General features: G+C 35.4%; 1 protein-coding gene across 2 annotated transcripts in view; it reads left to right on the top strand.

Annotated features, from left to right (window-relative positions):
* DPH6 (diphthamine biosynthesis 6) overlaps positions 1-12,169 on the top strand; it is a 179,377-nt gene that overhangs the window by 16,341 nt on the left and 150,867 nt on the right. The window lies entirely within an intron of this gene.

Below are 12,169 nucleotides of genomic sequence, written 5' to 3'. Positions count from 1 at the left end.
TTTCAGTCATGTTTTTAGCAAGTACTTTTTGAATGCCTACTATGTGCTTGTTATATATAGTTCTAGGCACTGAGAATAGGGCAATGAACAGATCAAACTAAGTCCTGTTTTGTTGGAGCTTACTTTCCAGTAGAAGGAGTCAGACAATAAGCAAACAAATTATATGCTTGGTGGTGAAGAGTTCTATGAAGAAGTATGAAGCAGAGTCAAGGTGATCACGAGTGATGGCAGGGTGTGGTTAAGCAAGACCTTTCTGATATGGTGAAATTTAAATAGACCTAAAGAAAGGGAGAGACTGAGCCTTACTTTAAGTTAGTAAGAGGTATGAATTAAATACTTAAGTCCCTATATATAAGAGTTTGGCAGTCAATGTGCATTCATTATTAATTTCTCTAGACAGAAAATTTAGGAGAGAAAGTATGGGACTCATATATCTAGTAAGTACTATACTTAGTAAATGTTAATTAATAGAGATCCTTTTATATTAAGCAGTTATCTTTTATCTTTTCATTCTCATTGATAGTCAGTTACTTAAAAAAGAAACTGGTAGGGAAAACACTTAGAATTGTTACATAATTTACTGTCTAGTTATGGATGGCATAAGAAGTAGATACTTTTCAAAGGAAATCACAGGGACCTGATTTCTTCCCTCTGGGGATGTACATGCTAATAACAACTATTTTGATTATCAAACAAAGGGGAAGGCATAAAAGAAGTTTTCACTTCTTCCCATGTGCACAACTAAAACCTTGACAGCATTCACTTTGAGGTGTGAAATACTGAGCGCAAATTCTGCATTTTCAAAATTTCTTTCTCAGGGTACAGAGAAACTGTGTATTAAGTTTTTAGCATAAACCAATATTATAGAATGGTGGGACTCAACACTAGAGGTAATTGGATTGCTTAAAAATCCCTGGTAACTGATAACTTTGGAGAAACTACATGATAATAACAGGCTTCCGAGAAAGGGGAAGATAATAAATTACTAATCAATTTAATTAAAAATGGGCTGATTAGTAGTAATTAAGAAGAAATTTCCCTTTCAATCCATGCTGTCTTTGGAGAAATGGATGCTTTGCCATTATCTTTATAGTAACCGTCAGTTACGACATAAATTAATGCTAATGTTAAATCTTGACAACTTCTGCTTTGGAAGTTCCTACATGATAATTATAACTATAGCTGAAAGAGATGTTATCAGGTTGTCAGGGACTAAATAGTTCCTTCTTTTCCTGTGCAAAAATATTAATTTTACTATAGGATATTTTAAGGACATAAATATTGGAAATATATTGCTTTTATGGAAGAGATTGTATAACCAGGCTTTTATAGTTAAATCCATTTATAAAACACGGTGCAAAGATTCCAATAGAGGTCTTACATATTCTAATGAATAATTGAGTAATTATGGAAAAAACGAATTGAGAGGAGCTATAATTCTTCAAGTTAGACTTCACTTGTTCTAAGGAAAAGATGGAATTGCATTTTTTTAATCCTTTGAATATTAATGAAGAATTGAAAGCATTTAGATTCATTTTCATTTTAAGCATTCATTTATAACAGGTTGCAGTTTTGTGACTTTCATATGTATGTCAGTCTTTTGTTTTTGTAAAACTCTTTTTCCCCCCCAAATATTAGAGCTAATTTTTGAGTAGGAGGTACTTGTTTTTGCAAAGAGTTTAATTGACTAATTGCTGAAAATAAGTAGAAAGACTTGGAAGAATTTACAGAATTAAAAGTTTCCTAACTATTTTCTAGGAGTCATGAAAACTAATAGAAATACAATAAGCCTTTATGTCTCATAGATTGTCAGGTAATTATGACAGGTATATATATGTATATATTTATATCAAGCTGTTTTCAAAATATCTGGTTATGATATAGCTAGTCTTTTATTCTTTAGAATTTCTTTAATATTAAAATGTCATTTTGGTTCTCATCTGGATTAGTTTGATATATAGATAACTTGTATTATTTCCTGAAAATATAGTAATTTTCAAATTGTGTGGGTGTTTTCCTTTTAATTCACATAAAGCAATGAAAGAGTTACTGAAGGATACATCTAAACATCATATCTCTATGGAGAATATGTTTAGGGATCATGTATTCTTTCTTTCTCCACCTGTTGGGAGCCACTTCTTACTGGATCTCATATCGCCCTCTTTCTTGGTTTATTCCCTAATTTCAGTGGAATCCATCATTAAGAGACTTCCTTAGAGGAATTACTTTCAAATCCTTGGATTTTGAAAATGTTCTTATTCTGCCCTCATATTTGATTGATAAATTGGTTGAATTTAATATTTTAGAATGAAGGTTATTTTTCCTCAAATCATTGAAGGCATTGCTCCATTGTCCCCTAGCATTTTGCCAGTGAAAAGTTTGATGCTAATATGATATTTGTTCCTTTTTAGCTGACTGTTTTTTAAAATTAATTAATTAATTTATTTTTGTCTGCGTTGTGTCTTCGTTGCTGCACACAGGTTTTCTTTAGTTGCGTTGAGCAAGGGCTACTCTTCATTGTGGTACGCGGGCTTCTCATTGTGGTGGCTTCTCCTGTTGCAGAGCACAGGCTCTAGGCATGCGGGCTTCAATAGTTGTGGCACGGGGGCTCAGTAGTTGTGGCGCACGGGCTCAGTTGCTCTGCGGCACGTGAGTTCTTCCCGGACCAGAACTCGAACCTGTGTCCCCTGCATTGGCAGGTGGATTCTTAACCACTGCACCACCAGGGAAGCCCCAGCTGACTTGTTTTTCTTCTCTGTTATCTTTTATGATTGTGTCTTTATGTTTGACATGCTGAAATGTCATAACAGTGCACTGGAAATTGAAGGTTGTTTCCCCTGTATCCCTTCTGCAACTTCCTATTGAGTAGCAGCATATCTCTGTCGTCTTTCTCTTAATGATGGTTTAGGGTGGCATTAATGCAGGTGAAAGCCAGTCACAACATGGCATTCTGGCTGTAGCCATTAGGTCAGGGATGGTTTTGTTAACCTGCATTGTACCAAATAGAATGAAGCCTAAGATGATGGATTGTTGGCAGAAGATAAGGTATTTCTCCTGTGCAGAGGGATGTGTGGATATGAGACCTAGAACTGTTGTGGCTTTTTTTGGGGGGTGGCAGGGAAGAGAATATGCTGTCAAATATGACACACAAAACATGGCAGAGTCAATAGAATTGCAGTGTGAGGATGGCTCTGCAAAATGCTCTTCCATTATCTGTTTGATGATTTACCCCCTTTGACTTTCTTTATTCCCTTTTGCTGGTACCCTCACTGGTCAGACTTTAAATCTCCCAGATTGAATTTTCATGTCTCTTGTCTTTTTTCACATACTTTCCATCTCTGTATCTTTTTGTTGTACATTCTGTGAGGTTTCCACTTTAAATGACCTGCTTTCTTGTTGAAATTTTCTTTTTATTTTAGCAATCATATTTTCAGTAGCCAAGAACTTGTTTATTGGTTGTTCCTTTTTTAATAACAATCTGTTTTTTCTTCTATAGATATAATGTCCCTACATCCATTTTAAAATACAGATTAGAGATTTAAACATTATCTTTCATTCCCTAAAATATTCATGTTTTCTTTGGGTTTTTTTTCTCATGTTTCTTTCTCTTTCATGCTGTAGGCTTTTCTCAAATGTCTCGGTTACTTGTTCATATCTAAGCATAAGGCAAGAGGAAAGCTGACTGTGAACGCTTTTGACATTAGAGTTTTTCCAGCCTCACATTTCATCCTTGTTATACCTAGAGTTCAGAATAATGTGGCCTCGTTTGGTTCCTTTCTTGGCTTTCTTCTCTTCCATACAAACAGTAGGTTACAGCTTCCTCTGTTGATTTATCAGTTGTCGTTCCTTATTCTTCTGCTTTCTGACTCAAGAAAACTAAATGAAATTCCTTTTCCATTGGTGTCTCCCCCGTTTTCTTTGTTTTTTGGAGATTATAACTTTGTTTTCATTTTAATGGAATCTCTTGATCCAGAAATATGTCTTAATTTCATTACAATGGAATTCATTTAATATTCTTCCCTAAGTTGAGTATTCAATTTCAGTCTTCCTCTTCTAATCTTTGGTACTTTTCTTCTTTCATGTTCCTTTTTGCATTAGGCATTTTATCTTGGTATTGATGATGTTAGGTTACCTAGTGGACACTTGTAATTTGAATACAACAATAAGTGAATAATGATCTTTTTTCTTTTTTAGATAGAATATTTACTATTGATAGACAGGCTTGTGAAAAGCTTATTTTTTAAAACTGGATATTAATTTAAAATTTTTAGAAAACATCAATTGCTACTTTACTCTTTGTATTGGTCAGAACTCTTTTGATTATAAGGAGCAGAAAGTAATGTTCAAGCTAGTTTAAATAAAAAGAGAATTTACTGACAATGACCTAAAGATAAGTTTAGCTTCAAGTAGATTAGAAACAGGATACAAACTATGTGACCAACCCGCCTGCTGGGCTGTTTTTATCTCTTGCCTTTCTTTTCTTTTGATTCTATTCTCAGTCTGGACCCTTGTAGTTAGAAGATGGTTCACAGTTACATTTTCCTACCTAGTAGGAAAAGCTCTAATCTTAAATAGCTAGAGGGAAAATCCACATATGTTTCATTGTCACTCAGTGGCCTGACATGTATCATCCATGAAGCGTTGTTGTTGGGAGAAAATGATTTCATTTGATTGGACAGGCCTAGATCCTGTGCCATTCGTGGAGCAAGAGACTGAGTCGTGATTGCTATAACCACATCTACTGTGGATCTGTGGGAAGAACAGAACCCACTGTTGGAAGGGTAAGTCTCCAAATATAAAGCAGGCTGTGGCCGGTAGAAGGCTGAACTGTGGCAGAGGGTAAAGAGTAACAAGTTTCCTGAGAATAAATAGGTTCCAACTGCTTACAAACTTGAGAACCATTCTAAATGGTTCTTTTGAGATCTTCCTTTTCTCCCCACCCCTCCCCCCTTCTTTTCTTTCCTCCCTCCCTGTCTTCCTTCCTTCTTGGCTTCTTTCAAAAATAGTTGACCACTGGAGCTACAACAGTAAGCTTATACTCTAGGACCTATATATTCAGTTGCTCATGATTTCTCCCCTCAATATCCTGTAGGCATGGTAAACTCAACAAGTTCAAAACTTATTCATTATCTTTCTGCACAAACTTGCTCCCTTTTCTGTATTTCCCTCTTAGTTGAAAACATTGTCATTTACCCCATTACCTAAGTCTAACCTGGGACCTCACTACCAGACTTCCACTTTCTCTCAGTTGCCTCCCACCCCAACCATAACCATTTGATCTACAAGGCCTTTTGATATTACTTCTATGACTTCGGAAGTTGACCCTTTGACTTCATTCCCACCGTAAATGGTTTCTTTATCTATACTGTGCAAGTCTTCTAACTGGCCCACTTGCCTTCAATATTGCCTTGTGCACCCTCCAGCCTTGCTACCACATTGTCATCAGCTGATCTGCATACATACTTAAATAACCCACCCTTAAGATAAAGTCCAAACACATTAGCCTGGCAAAAAAAGACTCTTTAGGAAGAGGCCCTTGCAAGCCTACCTGTCTAATCCTGATCCTGCCATTCCCACACAAGCTTCTGGGTTTGAGTTATAATGAACTAATTAGGTTTCCAGGAGATTGCTTTTTCATATCTGAGTCTTTGCCTATGCTTTTCTACGCCTTTATCTGTTTGTTCTCCTGAAGAATCTCTTGTTGCTTCATACCCTTCTATGGAATAGGCTCTAATTCACCTTCCTGTCTCTTCCTTGGCAGCTTGTCCATACCTCTACTGTGCTTCTTAGGATTTAATCAATACTAGGATTGTTTTTATGATTGTCTCTTGCTAGACTGTGAGGCCCTCAAAGACAACCTCAGTACTCTTCATTTTTATATCTCTAGTGTCCAGCTATGTTCCTGGCATATGGATGACTTTTAAAGGATAGTTGAACAAATTAGTCCAAAATTTAACAAATGATTTTTATATAATAATTTATCTAATGCAGGGGAGCCACAACATTGTTTAAAAATATGATGTAAAACCATTGGCAAATTCATTTTATTTTTGTTTTTTTCATTTAGAAGCTTAAATAGAAGTGAAACTTTTTTTCATCATAGTGAAACTTTTCAAAATAGGGTGTCCTATCAGATTTGGCAGTGTCACCACTAAGTGTACCAAGAATAATTTCCAGCTGCAGAATGTTTTATAAAAATGCTAAGCAGACACTTTTTCAAGTTATTTTTCATATATATACCTTAGAAAACCTGCTTATTATGGTGGAAAATTACTTTGTGGATCTCTTTTCACTTTGAATCTCAGGGAAAAACCCTAGATAATTGGGTGGCTTGAGGCAAATCCAAAGGGTTTAGAGCAGGAGGCACATATAAGGTGGCCTTAAGATTTTCAGGAAGAACCCATAGAGCTAATTAAACAGGCCCATAGTCCTGTACAGATTGCTTCTGGCTCTTCAACATTGCACAGCTTGCCTCAAGTCCTGTTGGTTCCCAAGATTTTGGACATTAAGCCTAGTCCCTTGGCACAAGAAATGCTTTGCTAGTATTGATTCTGGACTCCAAATAGGAAAACTCTGAATTAGCACAGGCCAGTGTCATTTTGACTCCCAGGTGTGGCTTTATTGAGGCTGTGCCATCTCTGGCCCTTTTAATGGTAAAGTCAACTATGCATGAGAAAGTACATGATGGATGATCTGTCTGGAAATAAAATGTTGGATCATACTCATCAATTATTACAGTTTGTAAACTTATCACAGGTCTAGAGTCTTCATCTATAGATTTCCCCTAAAGCCTGGAAAACATGACTCCTTCATTCTAGCAAAACTATCGTTCTGTCTCCTCAACTTTGAACTTTCTCCACTTAGTGTCAATGAATGTGTGTGTATATTACACATGCACTTATATACTCTTTCTTTTTATCTTTTGCCTGATTCATTGCCTCTCTATAAATTTACCAACTGACTAATTTTTATGTCCTTGTATTCCTTTCTTCTACGAATTATAGATTTCTTTCTATCTTATCATCTACTCTATATATTTTAAAGTATGTTGGGTATGTTTGTCTCGTCTTTCAAATTTCTTGCTTTTATGCTTTTCAACCTCTGATGTTTGTGTCCTATTAACTTTTTGGACTATGCTACTATTTATTTTTTAAGAAACCTTTTGTTAATGTCTACTTCTGGAGTTGTGTTGTCTAAGATGCTACATGTATGTTTCTGTCCTACAGTCTATTATTTCATTTCTAGACCTGTTGTTTACCATGTCTTTGTTATGTTCACTATTAAATGACTGAGAACACATTACAAAGATTTATAAGTATAAATTACTTTATTCCTATATTGTTATCTTTACATTTTTTGTTACATAGGACTTTATTGGTGGTCACACAATAATATGATAGGTCTTGAACTGAACTTTTTATGTCAACTTTCCCTTTTAAGTAAGGAATGTCTTCATTCAGCAAGTTTGTAGTGCCTTAATCATAAAGTAGCCATAAAATCAATGATAATATCAATAAATATTTAGAGCTTATCTTTTTTATTGGTAAGAAATGATTTAATAGGGGCTTGTTCTGTGACATGTGAAAAAATTGAGTGAATTAAAGGGATGTGTTAGTTGACCTTGACTTTTCCTGTTAACTTTAACCTATACTACTACCATTTAGAGACTTTTATGTCTTTCGTTTTGCAAACATTAATTGGATGCTTATAATGTACCACTACTGTAGAGTAAAGAAATGTACAAGGTATAGTCTCTGCCTTCACAGAGCCTAATGAGGTAAGACACATACACAAAGAAACTAATATAATGTAGAGTTGCCATTAGAGTGTGCATTTAATAGGCTTGGGGATTCAGAGGAGAAAAAAGTCCCGTGTTGGGGAATCAGGAGAGGTTTTACAGGGGAAGTTACATTTGATATCCTTAAAGGTTGTTTCAATTTTGACAAAGGCAGGCATGGAAAATGACCAAGAGAATGTTGCAAGTTTAGGGCATAGTTTAGCCACAGTCATGGAAGCAGGAAATCATGAGATATATTAGGCTAGAGCCTAGCTCTTGGCTAGAGCTCAAGAGTTCAAGGAGTAGTGGGAAATAAGTCTGAAAAGGTAGGTTGAAGCCACAAAAAAGACTGTCTTAAATTTTAGACCAAGTTCAGGCAGTGAAGAGTCCCTAAGGCAGTATTTTCCAAACTCAGTTTAGTGGTCACATTTTTTTCCTTTAAATGAAAGAGGCTAGAATAAAATAGAAAACATCAAAATGAAGTGTATGTAGTAAGATTAATTATTATTTTGGGAAACATGCACGCGCGTGTGTGTGCATGCTAGGCTGTTAACATTACATATATATATGTGTTTCTTACTGTTAAACAAATTGTCACGGTCAAACAAGTTTGAAAACCACTACCTTGAAGGATTTTGCAAAAGAAATGACATAGAATTATATGGTTGAAGGTCATTAGCGTGAACCACTAATAATGTAAGAAATGGATTAGGGAAATGGAATTCTGGAGATGAGGAGTTCAAATTGAAAACTGAGATACTCGGCTAGCTGAAAGGTTCTGAGGACCTGAACTGGGGAGTACCAGTGGGAAAGTTGAAGAGGACATTGAAGAGGTGGATTAATAGGGCTTGATGGTAATATTTAAATAAAAAGTGACAAGGAGTCTGTGTAAGGTACCTTGTAAACTGACAGTTCCATGGCTAATCTACTCAGCTTTCACTGGGCACTGTTGATAATGAAATGAATTACAATAGCTATCTATTACAAATATTGTGATCCTCAATTTTGCAGCACCCTATCTTTGTCATCTCTTTAATCTGGTATAGGATGGTATAGAAGGTGCTTCATATCAATCTGGGTTCATTTAATCAAGATTAACTCTTAATAAATGTTTGTCTTGATGGTCCTTTTACATTTTCTTCATAGGGTTGTATGTAGTACACGTCAGCTAAAATAGTCCATCATATTTCTTGACTCTAAATAAAAGCACCTACAGGGAAGTACAATGTATGATATTAATGCTTTTAACATAATAGTCATACATGTAGGTGGGATTCAAATTACCATGGTCTTTCTCCACTCTCTCACACTCTATAACGTATCCTGCAAACTCCTGCCAGGGTAGTCTTTCTAGAGTGTAGATCCAGTCACATTTGTCTCCTCATCAAAAACCTTTGCTGTTTACCATTGACCCCCTAGGTGCTCTGCAATATGACTTCATCTTATCTTTCATATTTTCCCAGTATTCCCCCACATAGAACCTGTGTTCCACCTGCACTAGACTATTGTCAGAACTCATTCTTCCCCATATAGTCCTTGTCTTTCCTGCTGAGTGCTATGTTTTATTCAGTTTCCTGAATAAATTCAGGAATTTCCTCTCCAATTCCTTCTTTAACATGGCATCTCCTTCTTGATGTCGTCCTTGATATGCCCCCACTGAATGTAATATCTTCTTCTCTGGACCTTTCATGTAACATTGTATTTCTCTTATAGTACTTAATTTATCTTGATATCCAGAGCTACTGGCTCTGTTTTGTTGTATAATTTGTTTTTGTTGTGGGTTTTTGTTTAAAGGTTATAATTACTTCAAGGGGCAAGGATTGTATTTCATTCTTTTTTATTTCTTACGGACTATACAGGCATTGTGTTCAACTGTTCTCCTCTGGAATTCAGTTTTTCCATCTGTAAAATTTGGGTATATCTTCCTTTTATCCTTTTTATCTCTTTTGAGAATAAATGAGAAAATATATGAGAGCCTCTTTAAGTTTCTAGAAAAAAAGATGCTGTATAAGTTAGTTTTTTTTAAAGCCTGTCAACTTCATGTCAGTCTCAGATTTTCTTTCTCCTTTATTCCCTAGCTTCCAAAATAATCCAGTACAGCTAAATAAAGTCAATTTTTTCATCGCATACAAATTTCCATTAGTATATTAATATTAAGTAGTAGCTGCAAGTTGGCATGGAGATGAGTGTAATTCCTCTTGACTTTATTAGTACATTAATGCAGAGAAGAAAAAGAATGGTAATCGTTCAAATTGTGAAAGAGGTTTTAATGGGGGCAAATTTATATTATATATTGGATTGAATTTATTCTACTACATTTGTTGCCTTAATTTTTGGCCCTCTGAGTCTTTTTTAGACTCTTTCAGCCAGATAGTTCAACCTTCCAAGAGATGTGTGGAAATAATGTTTTCTGTCTAGTTTCCTATATGAGTAAACTGAGGCATGGATTGTTTCAAAAGAAGATAAAGAAGTGAACCCAAAGATGACAAAGGTTCTTATTAATAGATGCTTTTTTTTCCATTAAAAATTATTTTGGCGTGTTCTTTTAGGATTAAACTATGCTTATTTTTAAAATCAAAGCAGTATATTTGCTATTAACTCATTTGTAAAAAGCCTTAAGCAAGGACTTTCATGGAGGGTTAATGAACTAAATATAGAGAATTTTGACTTTTGAAATAGTATGTAAAGAATTAACAGATTTAAAAAATGGCCCTTAGAATGTCCAGAGGCAGTAAAATGGGACAATTATGTACACTCCTGTATGTAAGAGCAATTTACCTTTCAATGCCAGCAGAATTTTCCTACCCTTATTCATAGAATCTATGGTGCTGAGGCATGTGGTCACTTTGTGTACTTGCACAGAGTAGGTGCTGAATGAGCAGTTGTTAAATTAGACTTACTAATCTGAGTCTATCTAACCTTCACAAAATTTAGCTAATATTGATCCCTATGGATTTCTATAAAAATAGAGACAAATCAGAAGAGGCAGAACTATTTATCAGACATTTATTTTCCCTTCCTTGTGCAAAATACTTTGCTGCCTACTATAAGATTAGTTCTAGAGCCATTGACGTGGTCTGTGGTCTCTCTTAAAACCAGTTCCCTTGTGAATTCTTTCCTACATACTAATTTTGCAAGGTGGTGAGGAGAGGAGGAAGAATCATCATCACTTTGTACATAACCCGTGGTCTTCCCTTTTGAGCCTTTCACAATTTCCCTCCTCTAATGATTTTTATTGGTTTCACAGTCATTTTTGTGACTTCTTAACCCTCACGCAAGTTGTACTGATTTTGAGTGGTCATATAACCTGGACTTGATCACAGAAAGCTAGTAAGAATCAGGCTAGTGGACTTCAGTGCAAGATAACTTGATACTTTAAGACATGATTTCTTAATTTAGAGGGGAGAGGTGTTTTTGAACCCTGAAATTTTGTGCAAATTTTTTGTGAATGTAAATTTTTCTGGGGAGAGGTCCAAATTTTTATCATAGACTCACAGTGATCTGTTCTTTTCAAAAGTTTAAGAACTACTATTTTAACCATCAATTTCAGAAAGCCTTGTAGCCTAGGGGTACACATGACTACTCAGGTTAGGAATCTATTGTCCACTGAGCTATTTGCTATGAGATCAGAGGGAGCTTCTGTGGCTTCCAAAGAATGAAGAGGAAAGTACTATGGAGGTAGCATCTGAGAGCAGATGGGGATGTCAGGCATTTCTCAAGAAAAATATTAAGATCTCAAAAATAATAGAGTGAAAAGTAGCATCTTATAATTTCAGGTAGGAAATGATGACCAGAGAAGGGCCAACAGGCTTGGACCTTGTGTGTGTTCTGGATGGTCCTTAATAAGCCTTTGGATTTTATGTTCTAAGAGAAAAGGATAGGGATACAAAAAGCAGTGTTCCTGATTTTCTCAAATGTAGCTTTCTCTTTTTGAATTTCTGTTGTGTTTAGTTACTCTTTTGGGTTGTTATTACATTATGCCTTGTTTTACATCATTATTTGCATATGTATTATATCTTCCTTGTCAGTTTATAGCCTCTTGAAGGCACAACTTTGTGTTTTTCAACTTTGGATACTCTGCAGTGTTCATCATGGTGCCTTGTCCATAAGAGGTGTGCAGAATTTGTCATTGTGTATTTGCCCTAGGGATGCTGTTGAAGATTTTCACCATATTACATGTTCAACTTTATAACGATCCAAGGGTGAAATTTCTCTCAGGACTTAGTCTTTATAGTGGTTTGCCTTACTATAACTATTAAGACGGTTTTTATTGTATGAACACTAAATCACACAACTCATTTTAGTTTCCTCTTTATATTGATTGTTAGAAAGCCCAGAGCCATGTGATTTTTTTTCAATTATTTTTGTCTTATTGTAATTATAGTTGCTATT

This window comes from Delphinus delphis, chromosome 2 (genome assembly GCF_949987515.2).
Source record: "Delphinus delphis chromosome 2, mDelDel1.2, whole genome shotgun sequence".
In the NCBI taxonomy this organism is placed as follows: Eukaryota; Metazoa; Chordata; class Mammalia; order Artiodactyla; family Delphinidae; genus Delphinus; species Delphinus delphis.
This window is presented reverse-complemented; position numbering and strand designations above follow the sequence as displayed.